This window comes from Lissotriton vulgaris, chromosome 1_1 (assembly GCF_964263255.1).
Source record: "Lissotriton vulgaris chromosome 1_1, aLisVul1.2, whole genome shotgun sequence".
Classification (NCBI taxonomy): Eukaryota; Metazoa; Chordata; class Amphibia; order Caudata; family Salamandridae; genus Lissotriton; species Lissotriton vulgaris.
Window position 1 is genome coordinate 1,750,784,123 of NC_141685.1, and position 17,191 is coordinate 1,750,801,313.

The 17,191-nt window shown below is 42.9% G+C and overlaps 1 pseudogene; it reads left to right on the forward strand.

Moving 5' to 3' along the window:
* The window catches only part of LOC147751147 (uncharacterized), an 81,553-nt pseudogene extending 67,178 nt beyond the window's left edge, over window positions 1–14,375 (forward strand).
* Window positions 14,376–17,191: the final 2,816 nt, after the last annotated feature.

Below are 17,191 nucleotides of genomic sequence, written 5' to 3' on the forward strand. Positions count from 1 at the left end.
CAACAAGCATTCCGGTTTTTGTGTTCTTCACTGCTTCGCAGCAACCATTGCTGGGAAATTTAACAAGTGACGATGTGACTTCTCATACCACACTGCCATCTAGTGGCATTTAATTTTATACACCTGTTTTAATAACATTCCTTTTCAGCAATACAATCTCTTCACTAGAAATATATTTGTTCCTCAGTTCTCCATGAGTTATTTCTCTTGATTAGCAAAGTTTAAGGATTTATAGAAGTTTCTTTTTTTTATTCTCTACAAACTGGTTTAATGAAATTACTATTACTCTCACCACATTAGGTGTGAATTTCATTGCTCCTACCACACTAGGTTTGTATTGTGAAATCGCTTCTTATAATTATATAAGGAATTTGAACATGCAGAATGTAGCAACTCCTCCCTTTTTTCTATCCACACCAGAAGAACCTCCCATCAAGTGGAGAAAAAAAAAAAGCTTTGGAGAGGTACACAAAGGTTTGTGGTACTAATCTTAGTGCTGAAAGGCGGACAGCTCTTCTCCTCAATTGTCTCGGCTCCAAAGGACAAGAGGTGTTTGACAATCTGCCAGATGTAGATGATCAGACTCTAAATGAATATGAAATTTGTATTATGAAACTTGACAGACATTATTTACCTAAAGTGAGCACCATTCTTGAACGGTATCATTTTGGCAGAAGGGCACAAAATGAGGGAGAGTCTGTGGAAAACTGTTACTGCCCTTAGGAAACTAGCTTCCTCATGCAAGTTTGGTGCACTTGATGAAGAAAGAATAAGAGACCAATTCATGCTAGGATGCAATGTTGAAAAGGTCAGAAGTGACCTGTGGCAAAAATATAAACCTACTCGAGGAGATAATATCCAATGTCAAACAAATTGAACACTTTAAAATGTGTGGATATTATTACTAAACATGAGAGCAAAGATAATGCTATTCAGTTAGTAAAATTCAACTCAAAAGCAAACTGGTTTAAGAAAAGTAGTTTGGAAAAGGAACAGAGGAAAAACAGGAGAGATTTAAGGCTCAAGTGTTACAGGTGTGGGAGTTTAAAGCATTTAGCTAATGATATAAAATGCCCAGGCCTTAAATCTACTTGTACTATTTGCAAAAAGGTTGGACACTTTACTTTGGCTTGCAATGTCAAGAAGAATAAAGTGAATGTTCTTGCTGTTCGTGCAGACAACAGCAACATTGATAGTGAAAATGAATCTGTTTGCCATTGCGGGCAATTTGTTTCCCAGATAATAGTAAGAAGGGACCTTTAGATGTTATAAAAGTGGAAGGAGACGGAACCAAAGTCTTGGTTGACTCTGGAGCAAAAAATTACTATAATTCTGAGACAATTCTTCATGAGTAAACTTGTTCACACTGTAAAACTACTTAAAGCTGATATAAAACCTTATGCTTATGGGGCGAACCCATAAAACTTTAGGGTACTTTTCTGGATTGATAGATTATGAAGGGAGATATACCACGGGGAAAATAAACGTTTCACATAAAGGTGACAGCATCCTCAGTTGGTTTCACCAGAGGGATCTTGGAGTAATGTTAGATCCTAATAGTGATCCTCCCATTATTTTGAGAGAAAGTTTTAAAATAATGATGTTTTATTTCAGAGTTGTGATGATGACTCTACCACTGCATTAAAGATGGAGTTTCCGGATGTTTTTAGAGATGAGTTGAGGTGCTTACGAGGGTATACACACAATATAAGACTGATTCCTGGAGCCAAACCTGTGGCTTATAAAGTTCATAATGTACCACTATCAGTGAGAAATGAGATGAAAGGAGAACTGGGGAAAAAAAAGAAGGTATAATTGAAGGAGTAGAAGGGACTAGATGGCTGGTGCCAGTCATAGCCACACGTGCATCTAATGGTAGTCTGCACCAATGCATTGACTTGAGAGAATCAAACAAGCAAGTCATTATAGATAAATATCCTTTACCAAAGATATTTGACATGCTAATGCTTTTACAAGGTGCCGGTGTCTTTTCTACTATTGGTTTAAAATCAGCCTATCATCAGATAAAACTTGAAGACAAGGCTAAAGACCTGACAGCATTCATCACACCATTTGGAACTTACCGGTTCATTAGCTTACCATTTGGTCTGGTGTCTGCGGCATCTGTTTTTCAGAGAGATTTGAAAAAGGTTTTGAAAGGTGTTCAGGGGGTAAAAATGTATAAAGATGCCATTTTAGTTTATGGGAGAAATGACGAAGAACACAATTTGATACTCAGGGAAGTCTTTAGTAGGTTTAAGGAACACAAGTTAACTGTAAGGATTGATAAATGCAATTTCAAAAAGTCATCTATAGACTATCTGGGTCACACAATATCAGGTCAAGGTGTCTAGCCCAAAGCTGAACAAGTAAATGCCATCCAGGACCTAGCTTCTCCATCTAACAAGGAAGAACTAATGAAATTTATGAAGAATGTTGCTGGGATGTGTATGAATATGCGGAAATTGTTTTACAAGGGGGTCAATTTTGAATGGTCAGAGGAGTGTGAAAAAGATTTTCTAGAAATTAGGAAAATGCTCAAAAATACTCAAAAATGTAAAAGTTTTGATCCCACTAAAAGAATTGTCCTGGTTACTGATGCCAGCATGCAAGGTTTGGGGGGGAGGGGGGAGTGTTACAACAGAAGGATGGCAATACAGAGAATGTAATTTTGTTGCTATGACGTAGCCTCAGGGGTGCAGAACTGAAATATTTTGTAATTGCAAGAGAAGTTCTGGATGTTCCCTGGGCTATAAAGAAGCTGAAAGATTTGCTGTGGAGTGTGAAATTTGAGGTACGGACGGATCATAAACCACTGTGTCAAGTATTTAACAAAAAAGGTATAGACGCCATTTCTGGAAGGATTTGTAAATATGTTGTAGGACTTCAGAGTTACTATTTTAAAGTTGAGTACTTGCCTGGTGCTAGGAATAATGTTGCTGACACCTTATCTAGATTAGTGGTACAACGTGATGACAAGTGTGAAGCTGAGGAGGATCATATCAATAAATGGGTTTGTACTATTGAGGTTGGTGGAATAAAGGAAAATAAATGGCGAGAAGAATGTGCAAAAGATAAAGAGTTTCTTGAGTTAACCTATTTACTCAAGAATGGATGGGTCAAGAAGGTAAAAGGAGTCTGTGAAAAATATTGGCTTGTAAGAGATGAATTAGCAGAGAGTGAAGGCCTTATTTTTAGGGGAACCAGATTAAGGCCTGATTTTTGGGGGAACCATATTAATTCCACCAACTTCACTTTGTGAAGCACTCCTTGAGATGGCACATGAGGGTCATCTTGGGATGTTAAAGACTAAGGAGAGATTAAGACTTACGTATTGGTGGCCAGGAATGGACTTGCAGGTAGATATTAGTGGGGGTTGCATACCTTGTGTGTGTGTGTGAAAAGTCTCAGAAACCTAGGGTCCAACTCATGATAATTAGAGAAAGGCCCAAAAAAAACCATGGGAAGAGTTGGCCTTTGATATTTTACGGCCAATTCATAATAATGGTTGTGAAAGTTATGCACGTCTTAATTGATCTTCTTTCCAGGTGGCCAGAATTAAAAATCACTAAGAGCATTGACAACATGCATGTGATAGAGCTTCTTAAAGAATTTTTTGGAAGCGAAGGGTTGCCTGGTTCTATTTTGACAGATAATGGTTCACAATTGGTCTCTAGTGAAATAGAGGAGTTTTTCTTGAAGTGTTCCATCAAACACAAAAGGTGTGCTCTATATCACCCAGAGGGCAATGGAATGGTGGAACGCTTCTACCAAGTTTTAAAAGAAACCATTGATTTAGCCAAACAAAGTTATTTAGATTGGAAAAAGGAAGTTGTAGTAATTAGGGTCCAGACGAGAAGGTAGAATTAACAGTTTATTGTAAATTCAGTTGGGGTATTGAGCAAGACACAGCTTTTACCAACATAAAGGAATCTCCAGGCACCATACATTGGCAAATTCAATTCAGAAAAGGATACAATAATTTTGACTGATGCCAGCAATAAAGGGATTGGAGTGACGTTAGCCCAGAGGGCTGACAACAAAGTCAAAGTAGTTGCTTTTGCTTCCAGAACGCTCACAAGTCCAGAAATTAACTATTCTATAGTGGAGAAAGAAGCTTTAGCTGTCTACTGGGCTATCAGACATTTCAAGTATTACATATGGGGAGTCCCATTTGAGGTGCATACAGACCACAAGCCTTTGATTTCAATGTTCACCAACAAAGTCATGGAGAATATGACCCCCGCGCATAGCCAAATGGGTTTTAGGGCTGCAAGGCTACAATTTCAAAATGGCGTATATTCCAGGTCAACAAAATAAGGTGGCAGATTTCCTATCGAGAGCGCCCATCAAAGGTGATGTAGAGGAAGAAAATATCGGAAAGAATATTATGCAAGTAAATCTAGCAGCATTTAACAGAGACGAATGGAATGCTAATCCATTGTGCTATGCATGCGTGGGTTCGGATCCCATCCTCGTCGCCAACAAAATGTAGTAATTAGGGTCCAGACGAGAAGGTAGAATTAACAGTTTATTGCAGTAATAAACTAACGGTGCCCCCGGCTTGACAGGGTTCACTCTGTAGCCTAAACCATGAACGTTCTAACCTGGCCTTCCACCTGGGTGCCAGGGACTTACCAAGTGCTATGAAAGGGAAGGGGTGACTGACAGTACCAATAAGCGGCTTGAGTTACAACAGAAGTCATCAGGAAAATTTAAAATTACAGATTTACACCCCATGCCACAACTGGTCAGACTCCTTTAGAATTACTTAAACGAAGATGTGCTAATACCTTTGTTGCTCCTTTCTGGATTAATGACATTGAAACTAAAAGAGGCGTAAAGGCTCCTGTTAGTGAATGGAAGGTCAAATAAAATAATAAAGGAACGTAAAAGGAACTATGATCTTACAAAAGCCATGAAGGTCACTCCTGTCAAAGTGGGTGATTTGGTGATGATCAGAACTCCCGTTGGTAGGAAAACTTCCACTTTGTTTCAGAAACCCCCCCAGAGTGATCAAAGTTTTGACGAATGCTATTAAAACTGAGGATTCACGCATTTGGAATCTCAGAGTGGTGGTTGTAAAGAATAGTACGTTGTGTAATAATTAAGCACCTATTGCTTCTCAACCTAAAGCCACTGTTAACTTTGAAGCTGGAGATGTCATGAGAAACAAGGTTGTCCAAGTTGCCTTCAAGATTAAACGATTTTCTCATGTAAAATATTTGTGTATATTGTTTTATTCAAATGTCTTTCTTTTTGTTTTGCAATAGGAGAAAGGTGCGTAATAACTTGAATTTACTAAAGTTTTATATTGTACTGTTGTATCTATCATTATAGAGATGCTGCTTACATTTAAAGATGCACCTTGGCAATAGAACCCAGTGTAGAGTTGCCTCTGCAGTTGAGTGATCAGTTGTACCTGAAATCTCCTGCTGGATGGATGGGATCACTTTACTGGAATAAACTTAACCTGCATTACTACTACTTGGAGTCTTACCAACCTTTGATTTATTATTTAAATTTGACACCTCCATATAAGCCTTAATGACGGATACTCTAAAAAGAGATCGATGCTGTCTATTTTGGAGGTATGCAGCTATAGCAGCTAGATGTACACGTATGAATGTGTATGCTAACTTGGCACGTTGTAGATGTAACAAACAGCATAAAATGTTTTGAACAGAAGCATCAAGCGGGTTGATGTGGTTGTTATTACAGTAAATCACAAACCGCTTCCACTTTGTTGCATAGCAAGCTATTGTGGTAAGAAGTCTAGCCTCGTTGATAATATTCCTGCAGTATGGCAGTAGATTAAGATAGTCAAACTCTAGGACTTTAGGTGCCAGATCGCCAGATTGAGTTGACTGGGGTCTGGGTGTCTTATGTCTCCATGGTTTTGTGTGAGGAGATTGGGTGTAAAGTGTAGTTTTTGATGAGGAACTACAGAGAATTCCAATAGGGTTGTGAACCATGGCTGACGTGCCCATGTGGGAGCAACTAGCATTAGTGTTAGGGACACTTGTTTGAGTTTCCGAACCACTTATAGAATGAGTGGGGGAGACGGAAAAGCGTAAGCAAATATCCCTGACCAGTTCATCCATAGTGCATTGCTTTTGGACAAGGGGTGTGGACACCTGGACGCGAAGTTTGGGCATTTTGCACTTAGGTGAGTGGCGAACAGGTCTATGTCTGGGAAAAACCCTGATTTGAAAGAATGGAAGGAGAACTTGAGGGTGTAGTTCCCATTCGTGGATTTGCTGTGTCTGACAACTTAGCAGATCTGCCATCGGATTGTCAACTCCTGGGACGTGTTCTGCTAGGGGTTACATTTTGTGATGAATGGCGCACCTACAGTTGTCCTGGACTAGGTGGGGCTGTTGGAGGGAGTGTGTACGGTCCATGTATTTGAATGTAGTATATGGCTGTCATGTCTGCACGAATTAGCACAGTCTTGCATACTAGCCGAGCTTGAAAAGCTTTCAAAGCCAGAGAGGAAAAAAAAAAAAAAGACCAAAAAAAATTGCTAACAGTTCTAGATGATTTACTTGAAGCTGTTTTTGTTGCAAGCTCCACATCCCTTGAATTGTGTGGGTTTGAAGATGCGCTGCCCAACCAGTCAGTGATGCGTCTGCTGTCAGTATTATCTGTGGAACTGGGTCACTGAAGGGCCACCCTTTCAAAGGGTTTTGTGTGTTCCACCACTGCAGTGAGCAATGGGTGCGGCCGTCTACCAACACTAGATCGAATAATTGACCTTGAGCCTGGTTCCCTTGACGTGCTAAGCATTCCTGTAGGAGGCGCGTCTGAAGTCTTGCATAGGGAACTATGAAAATGAAAGACGCCATCATTCCCAGTAACTGCATGAACAGTCGAGCTGGTAAGGAGAGTTGAAGCTGGACTTGAGACATGAGATTTTGAATATTCCAGATTCTGGTTGGGTGTGCTAGAGCTTTTTGAGTGTCTGTAGTAGCTCCTAGAGAGACATGAGACATGGGTGGTTGGAGATGGGGTCTGATTTACTGTGAATCCTTGTTGATAAAGCAGTTGCAGTTTGTCTGTGGCGTAGACAGCTGTTATGCGAGCTGGCCTTTATGAGCCAGTTGTCTATGTTGTCTTCTCAGTTGGGCTGCAACTACTGCCAGGCACTTTGTGAAAACCCTGGGAGTGGTCGCTACTCCGAAAGGACTTCGAATTGATAATGTTGGCCTACTACCACAACCCAGAGGTATTTGCAGTGTGTATTGGAATATGAAAGTAAGCGTCCTCTAAATGTAGAGTGGATAGAAAGTTGCCTTGCTGAAGGAGGGGAAGCACTTGTTGGAGTGTTACCATATGACAATGGTCCAACTTTATGTATAGGTTTAGTTCTCGGAGGTTCAATATAGGCCTGAGAGCGCCGTCCTTTTTGGGAATTAGGAAGTATAGGGAGTACACTCCTGTTCCTTGGTATTGTAAAGGGACTGGTTCTATTGCACTCTTTTGGATCAAAGAAAGAACCCTTTGTTTTAAAAGAGTGAGATGTTCTTGTGACACGAGGTGCAACCTTAGAGAAACATTCGGTGGGGTGCTTGTAAGTTCCAGGCAATAACCAGATTGGATAATTTGTAGAACACATTTGTCTGATGAATCTTATTTCAAATGGGTAAAAATTGTGAAAGAAGTCCCCCCAACAGGAGTGGAATGATCGGGGTATGGGAAATAAGTCACTGCTTGTTGGTTGCAGGGGAGGAGCATATTGAATTACTTCTGCCTGATTGCTGCCCTTGTCAGAGGAGGAAGGTCTCTGTAGATACATTTTTGGAGACGCCCCCATAGAATGAGCGACAAAAGAAACCCCTATTAGAAGGGGAGTGTACGGGGCCCATGGACTTAACTTCGGTATCTTTTTTCATCTTTTCCAGTGATACATCGACAGCTGGGCCAAAGAGATGTTCTTTATCAAAAGGTTGATTAAGACTAGAGGCTTGTACTTCAGCCTTCAACCCTGAAATCCTTAGACAAGCATGTCTACGGAGTAGTACACTAGTGTTTATTGCCCGAACTGCTGTATCTGTCTGATCTAAGGCACACCTGATAGAAATATTAGTTATTAATTTACCTTCTTGAACAAGGTCACTGGCTTTAGCTTTATGCTCATCAGGTAGAAATTCAATGAGCTTTTCGTGTTCGTCTTAATGAGATCTATCTTACCTTGTTAACAATGTTTGGGCATTGGCAATGCCCAATTATTAGCTGCTTGTGAAGCTATTTTTTCCCGAAAGCATCTAATAATTTATACTCCTTATCAGGAGATGGGGTATTCCATGTTTAAGTGTTAGCTCTCTTACGAGCATTGGAATCGACTAGAGAGTCTAAGGTTAACAGGCCTTTGATATAAACAGGGTCATTAGTTGTAGCGTTGCAATTTTTCCCTACCCTGGGAGTGATGATCCTAGCTCTTACAGGGTCTTTAAAGATATCCTCAGTGTGTTTAAGCATTGCCTTTAACATTGGCAATGCTTGTGTAGCCTTTTGAGATGAACTCAAGTGTCTACAACAAAAAAATCCTCTCTAATCATTCTATATGAAGCTCTACTCCATATTGTGTGGCCCTATTAAGGAGCTCAATGTACCCCATGTTGTCATCTGGGGGCAAAGGCCTCTATGGATATAGGTCAGGGTCATTATCTGGTTGAGACACATTATAATGATCCCATGGATCAGGATCCTGGGGTGAATCTTGTGGTGCATATTTATCCATGTCCCCATCATCCCCTGTATCTTGAGGGTCAGGTGACGGTTTAGAGGGAATGTGTATGTGTAATCAGTAAATTTGGATCAGTAGGTGAAGGCAGGATATAAGGTGGAGAAGGATCAGTGTTCACATTTTTCTTCTTCAGAGGAATCTGGTCAGCCCATTTTTCTTTTCTCTGGAAGTTTGGTATGAATACGTCCAGTTTCTGGGTTAATAATGCCGGTTTTGGCATAGACCATTTGGCTGCAGCGGTTTCAAATCCGAAGATTTAGGTTTAAGCAACGGTGGCACGGAAACCAGAAGGTATTTTGTTTGACGCTGAAGGTTTCGGGTCGGCACCGGCATGAGGACGGGTAGAGCCCAAGCCGGAAAGCTGTTTATGTTTCGGCATCGAGCCAACCTTGGTCCATAGGCAGGAGGAGGAACCGGAGTCTTTTTATGGAGGAGAAGGAAGTCTCTTTACTCACGATCCGCTGTCCTGGTGCGAGGTCTTCAGCATCAGAGTCTGCTTCGGACATGGAGATGTGTTCTTCCAATTCGGTTTCCTGCGCTTGATTTCTTCGTATTCAGACACCTCTTCGAGGAGTTCCAGCGCAGAGCTGCTTTATTGGTACATTTTGTGACTTCGAGCCAGACGACAGAGGATTTTCTTTGACCGGACACCCTACACAGTCTTTCTCATCGTGTTCCAGAGATAAGTAAAGGTTGCAAAACTTGTGCAAGTCGGTAAGGAGAAACTTAGCACGATGCCCTGGGCATAACTTGAACGGAGTCCGTTCCATCAGCTGCTGCCGATGCCGGCGTGGGTAGGCCCAACGGCCTTACACGAATTTTCCGATCAAAGGTTTTCAAGGGCAAACGATACGCGGAGAATGGGAAAGCGATCAATAAACAATGCCGTCAAGGATAGTGGATTGCGCATCGAAGGAGGCCCGAAGAAACAGTGCCGAACCGGAGAGCAACAATTCACATCCGAACCGGATGGCGGAAAAAAACAATCTAACAATTCACCTACCTCATGACTGAAGACTTCTTCCATCCGCAAACATCAGGACCCAACACTAGATGGCGATCTATACTAAAGCATATGATCAACAGCTCGTATGGCTCGAACATGTTTTTCCAGCTGGGTTTAAAAAAGTGTTACATGTAATATATTTATTATAATATCTGGAGTACTTTGTAACCACTTTTTATTTAGCCACTGGTGTTAAGAAAAAAAACATACCTCTACTATACATTTGCTAGAAACCTAGAATATAACCTTTTCTTCGACCGGAGTGTGGCTCCTCAGTTTAGACATTGGCCTCTAACAGGTGTTTTTCTTTCAACTTTGGACTACGAGGCACATTGTGCACCTAAATAGTAGGGCTGTAGTGCTAATGGAACAATTTAGCTTGGGGAAAAAAGAATCTTGCCAGATACCATCCTGGTCTCAAAAACTCAGTTCTAGCAGACTTCCGCAGAGTTTCAGAAGAAACCTAATACCAAGAGGTCACCTTGGTGGCAGATGTTGCAGTTTACCCTGCTTTTGAGTTTGCCTCAAGGCCACATAATCCCCTATAAAATCAACCATAAAATATGATTTAGCACAACATGCCACTTACTAAGATTTTGCTGTGTGCTTTGGTTCAAGTGAGGTCTTTATTTCTGTTGTCTTTTTCTACATCCAGCACCTAACGGCATAGGTTACAGTAAGGGTTTATATTTTAACTGTCTGTAAAGTGCACTCAAGACCCACTCAGCAAAAGCCACCAATTTATAGATGCATGTTGGTTCTTGAAACATGTACTGTCATTCGGCTGAAATTCTAAGCAAAGAACAATAGTTTAGGTTTATTTCGAGCTATTGAGAATTCGCTTAACCCCTTGGGCGCGATTCTGAGCCTGTGCGGCACATTCCAATCGCGGGTGCAGTCATGACGGCCGGGAGCTGTCATCAGCACACGAGCACTGTGTGCCATGACGGCTCCCGGCTGTCATCAGCATGGAAGGGGTTAACAACTTGTTATGTCTTATGCATGGCCATGTTGTTCTAACTTGAATGTATTTATTGGCAACTGGTTTTGTGCCTGAAGTTCTGGTCTCAAAACTATTATCCAGTAGAACGGTCCCTAGCTAAGCTCCTTGCCAGCGTTTGCAAGTATTAAAGAGCTACTTAAATAAACCAGAGGCAACACCATTTCTGAGTGGAATGCGCTTCTTAAAAGTGGCAATGAAGAAGGGATACTATTCCATGGAAGCGCATATAGAAGAAACAACCACCGCCAGATTCATTTCTAGCTTGCATCGAGGTGAATATCAGAGTATGGCGGCAGATATTGTGGAGGCTGCATTTGCCTGGCTCAAGCTAATTAATACACAGGGTTTATGTTCCAAGCTGGGTTACAGCTAAGAAACATGTTCAAATGAGTGGCTGTGTGGCACAATTGAAGAGTAGAACTGTAGCTACTGTGAAGGTGACGGGCCCCGTTATTCTTGCGGTCCGCCCAAGTCTCATGCCAAAATGTTTGGGTCCATTCATTAGCACAGCTGATATGGTGGCTAAGTGTGCTGCATCCATCAATTAGGGACAATTTGTAGGTGAAATGCATTTTGAAAGAGATCGTGATTTCAAGTAACTGCAGCAGTTGCACACGTGGCACGTATCTGCATGGAGAGTGCTGCCATCCCTGCTGGTGTCAGACTGCCCGGTGAGCGTGTGATCACTAAATTTTACCCTGAGGTCATTTAGAATACCAGAAGCCCAGAGAGCTGCACGACTGAACTGGAGCCGGGCGTGACAGGAAGCTATTTACCAGGTGCTGGAGTGAGCATGATTTTAGTAGGAAACGTGTGCGGTATGGTGTGAAGAGGGCTGTGCTGCTAAACTTGAGGGTGTGGCAGGAAGCTACTGGCTCAGGGCATATCCTGGAATGCTAAAAGTGAAAAAGGACTATGGGGCGGACACACCGGAGCTGTGAAGAGTGAAGTAGGATTAAGTCAGCAAGAACCTAACAAATCACTATTTTAATTTTCTATCATAATTACTTGTGAGGAGCTTAGTAATACACGTTAGCCATGGGAACCTCTACTATTGCAAGACCCCCCCCTCCCCCAAGTTCTTGCAGAATCCGAGTATTTTGCTCATGGCATGGGAAGACTGGCGGGAGGCATTCAAAACTACCTTGAGGCTATAGGTAGGGATGCTTTCGTAGCCAAACGCATGTTGGCATTATTGAAGCACAGTCTGGACATCAAGGGCAGGAAGTTGTTGAAAACGTTGCCTAAGCCTGTGCATACTGCGCTGAAGAACCATGAAGGTGATGGTGAGAATGTGTCTAAATCTATGGGGGCACTAAATGATCAGCATGAATGCTTTAGAACAGGAATTGGAAGTCTAAAAGGGGGCCCACGTATAAGCGTTGGTACAATGAATGTCTAAAGTGGGCGGCGAGTGAAGGCACCTTGCAATACCAACTGGCTAGAAGGGCTGGGGATGAGAAGGCCTTGGAAAGGGCGACAGCGTGGGAGACACTAGTGCAGGCACTCCGAGATGGCACTGGAGAGGAGGAGGGTGAAGACACGGACTCTGATATAGATGACCCCAATAGCACGCCGAGAGCACACTCTTAGCAAATGTTACATTTCTTCTTGCACATACCGGAACTTACACTCTCTAGTATTCTACTACAGCGCAGCCATGGGGGAGGTTTTGGAGAGTTCGGAGGGGGTTGTTGATAGGGGGAGGGGGCGGGGTGAAAATTCAAAAGCGGTCCACGTCATCCTGTTGTTTCAGCCAACGTGAATCGGAAGAAGTTGCAGAAGATGGGCATATTGCCGTCGCCGCCCGGCCTTCTGGATGTGGGCATACAGGCTGTGTAATAGTGTCCGTTGGACAAATGTGCATCACAACACTGCATTGATTTAATATTTATCATTGTAATGTATACACTATATTTTGGTACTGCAATAAAAATGGTGTTACAAAAAAAAAAATGAATGCTTTAGAAGACAATTACGGCAAGAAAGTAAGGTTAGTTGTGGAGAGACCGATTCTTCTCTAGATCCCAGACACTTGGGGAGAATGTGGAACAAGATATCTTCGTCTTAAGGACATTAGCTGTCACATGTAAGTTTAGGGATGTACACAAAGAAATAAGATATCAATTTATAAACAGAACCGACAAGGTCAATCCAAAAGAAGTTGTTGGAATTAAAGTATTACTCCCAGGACAAAGTCATAAACATTGCTTAACTCTAAAGCCCTTGTGGGAGGCACCTTATTACCAGCTGAGCAACTTACCCTTGACAACCACTGGGGCTATAGTTCAATCAAACTGCAAAACGTTCTTGAAATGGAAGAAGGTAGTTCTGCATGACGCAAAGACAGCTGGTATTAAACAAGACTTAATTCCAGGAACACTTGAGCTCCAAGCTGCTGTCTACAGTGCAACCAGACTGAAAGACGTGTCCAGGGTCCATACACACACTGTTACCCTAATTAGTGCATATTTTCAAGTTCCCAACTCGGGCAAAAAAAACTAGCAATAATGCCAAGGACCCATATTCGTGGTACACCAAAAATTGCAAGCATGCTCATCCAAAGACACCAACCTGGTTTTAAAATTGGTCACCTGGGGAAGCAAATCTGGTGCATGCTCACCCCCAAAGCACATCACTGGTCAGGCTTGGCATGATCACTTTGAAAAGCTCTACTCAATGCCAGAGGCCACTTCAGCTGAGGAACTAAATGGGTTAAATGGGCCTCCTGTAGAAGCTGAGTGTTTTAATCTATTGGAGATAGAAGCTGCAATAAGCAAGATTACCCCTTCCAAAGCAGGTGGGCAAGTTACATCCTATTACTAGTAAATGCAATAGCTAGCGGAGCCGCAGTTCCATTCATGGAGGGCCGCTGAAGTGGTCCCCATTTACTAACATTAACTGGCGTTGCCAATAGGTCTCGCAGTAGGAAAGTTGGAGCTATTACAATTGCAAATAACAATGCCTTTTATTTTTGTTTTCATTTTAAAAACAAAGGGCTTTGTCATTTACAAAACCAATAGCTCCAACTTTCCTACTGCGAGACCTATTGGCAACGCCAGTGCTTGTTTTACATTCTTAGAGCCTACGAGACACTTGGCTCGGCTCTCCTTGTTAATTTGTTGGCTCGCAATCTAGTGCGAATAGCAGTTAGCACAGGGAGTGGACGAAGAGCAAATGTGCGTGCAGTTTGTGTAATCTCATTCATAGTATGGTAACATAAGAACTATAAATGTGCATGCGCAAACTTAGTTAAAGCCATATTCAGGGGGCAGTCGGTGCAAGGTAGGTGCACTGAATATACATTGTGCACCTCTACGTGATCAAGGTAAACACAATTCCAGTGTACACAGACAGGGTAGTGCGTCAGTGCTGATGAGGTGCATACCGTCTGCAAAGTGTAAACAGTGACTGCAGAGTTGGTTCACTCTACGGTGCGCTGAAAAAGAAGGAAGCAGTGGTTCATCAGTAAGCTTGGAAAAATGAATTCTTTTTACATGCATTCCTCAACAGGAGACACTGGATTGCATCAGACGCCTCCTGGAATCAAGACAATTGAACACAATTACACCAGTTGCTTTCATCATGGAGTGCGCCAGATTGGCCATGATGGATAATTTTTTCCAGTACCAAGAAGCTCTATTTACAAGTCTCGGGGACTTCCATGGGGAGTGTATTTGCCCCTAGTCTTGCTAATTTATACTTGCATCAGTTCGAGCAAGACCATGTCCTCAACCACAGCAACCCCTTTCATAACCAGGTGGTGCTGTGGAAGAGGTACATCGACGATGTTTTAGTGATCTGGAGAGGTACCATGATTGAAGTACAGGAGTTCCACAGCTGGCTCAATTTACAGAACCAATACCTGAAACTTACGATGGAATACTGCAAAGATAAGCTCCCATTCCTGGACATTTCAATATTCCCAGGCGAGGGCGGCCTACAATGTGAACTGTACAAGAAGCCTATGGCACGAAACTCTTTACTGTCTTATCACAGTTTCCATCCTCAGTCACTCCGTGACAACCTACCAGTTGGCCAGTTCTTGAGGGTAAGAAGAAACTGCTCTTCAAGTTCCTTGTTCCAACGGCATGCTAAGGACCTAACAAGACACCTCAAGGAACGTCACTACCCCAACTATCTGGTGCGGCAGGCGTGCAAAAGAGCGTCTAACAACCGCGAGGAGCTCATAGAACACAAGCGCACAGCCACACCTAACGATCGTATGACGATGGTACACACTTTCAGTACTCTGTCCAATGGGATCAAGAAAACAGAGCTGAAGCATTGGAAAATACTGAATACGGTATCAGGAGATGTCCCTCGACCTCTCTTTGCATACAAAAGAGGCCCTAGCATTAGAGACAACATGGTGCATACAAGACCCATAATTCAACGAAGAGAAACTACCAACACTCTTTGGAATACGAGTCCAGTACGAGGGCACTACCCATGCGGAGGATGTACTGCCTGTCCGCAAACACAGAAAACTTTGACAATAGACATTGGAACCACCAGACCATGGCGTTTGGATACTCATACTAACTGCAACTCAGATAAACTGATTTATATGATCACATGCCCTTGCATGCTGAGATATGTTGGCCACACCACCAGGAAAATTAAGCTACGCATCAGCGAGCACAAGAGCACCATTCGCTGCAGCAAACAGTCAACCCGCCTAACTAACCACTTCTTGGAACTGAAACATAAGGCGGATGACCTAAAGTGGGTAGTACTGGAACAGCCCTTTATTCCAGCCCATATCACTGACGTTTCACGTTTTCTGTTCCTCAAAGAACAACGTTGGATTTTCAAACTCAAGACTGACGTCAGGGGGCTGAATGATAACATTCCCTGGGTCTCGATCTGATGCGCATACTTGCCATGTAATACTTATTGGATGACCTCTGCTCACCAGTCTCTATCCAATTTTACTAACAACTGATGTAGACACCTTCACACCAGTTATACTGTCTTAACATTTCTATCAAACGCATACATCTGGCACAACCCCTGGTCGTAATTAGACCCCCTCAACACAAATCTCGAGAGGAAGTAGCAATAGGATCACGTGGGTTCTGAATCTCTCCCGCATTTAACATTGATTAAATTCTTATGACACATATAGCGTAGACTTACGGGACTCACATATATATACCATCCCCGTGATGCGACTAGACCCCAATATAAGTAAATCCAACAGGAAGTATTATTGGGTTCTTATACGTTCCCACCCCCGTCTTCACTATACACTGATGTAGTTCCATACACAGTGAGCCCACGATTAACAACAAAGGATCTCCTAGGAGCAAATAATTCTTATTTACTCCCCGAGGGCTACAACAGCTTTGTAGTGTCTCTTGGCGGGTACACCCATTCTGCGCATGCGCCAGGCGTAGGCGGCGCTTAATGAAGTGTGTCCACCTTTGGTGAACGAGTGATCAACATTAATGTAGTCCAGCTCGGCTGGTTGCCGCCTAACACTACATGCGTACACACTCAGTATTTGCTTCATCACGTTGTCAGCCCGGGACGGGAGTTACTCTACGCCGGTCATATCCATAGCGCATCTGCGAAGGTTACATACTACTCTCGCCGATGAAGCAGTGCAATGAATATCGCGCATGCGCACTTCTACCAAAACGGCCCGCGCCGATGGAGCAGTGCAACTAATAGCGCGCCCGCGCACTTCCACCACAACAACGGGTTACGTCGCCCCTTAGACGCATCATCCAGCCAGGTGTGGGTAATTACTACCTGAATAACCAATCAGGGTTGATATATAAACACCCGCCCTACCTTCCGTCGGCGCCTCCCTTTCGGCTCAGGAACACGCCGCGAGGTACCGACGGATAGGTAAGAGCCCCCTTGTAATCACCGCTATTGCGTTGTTTCCAGTGATGCGCCCACGCGGTAGGACGGATTTCTGTCTATGCGTTGTCTAAATACCCTGAGCATTAAGCGTCATCACGAGGTGGTGGTGGAGTTTTCCCTCAAAGAACCACTAATATTTAATCGTTTATGAGGGATTACCGATTTCTCTACCCACCTGCAGTGGCTTAGTGCATTAGCCACATGGGTAATTTACATGATGTTTGCCACATAGTTCTATATAAATACCCTCTTCACAATCTCAGGATGGGTTTTGGAGGCCTGGGAGTGGAATGTGCACCCCGCTTTAGTCATCCTTGAGGCCCGTGGCATTGGGGTTAACTTAACAACCGAGTTTCTTTCAAACAACATATACTATATGATTGAATATGATAGCTCCTCTCAATTATCTTTATTCACTTGTTTAGAGCGGGGCCTCATAATCCGAGCTGTCGCCGGGTGAGGTGAGGCTACCTTCCCACACAGAGCTGGGTAAGTGTTCTAGAAACCTTCAATTTAATCCAAACAGATTAACACCCCTTTTGGTGTAGTTAGCCGT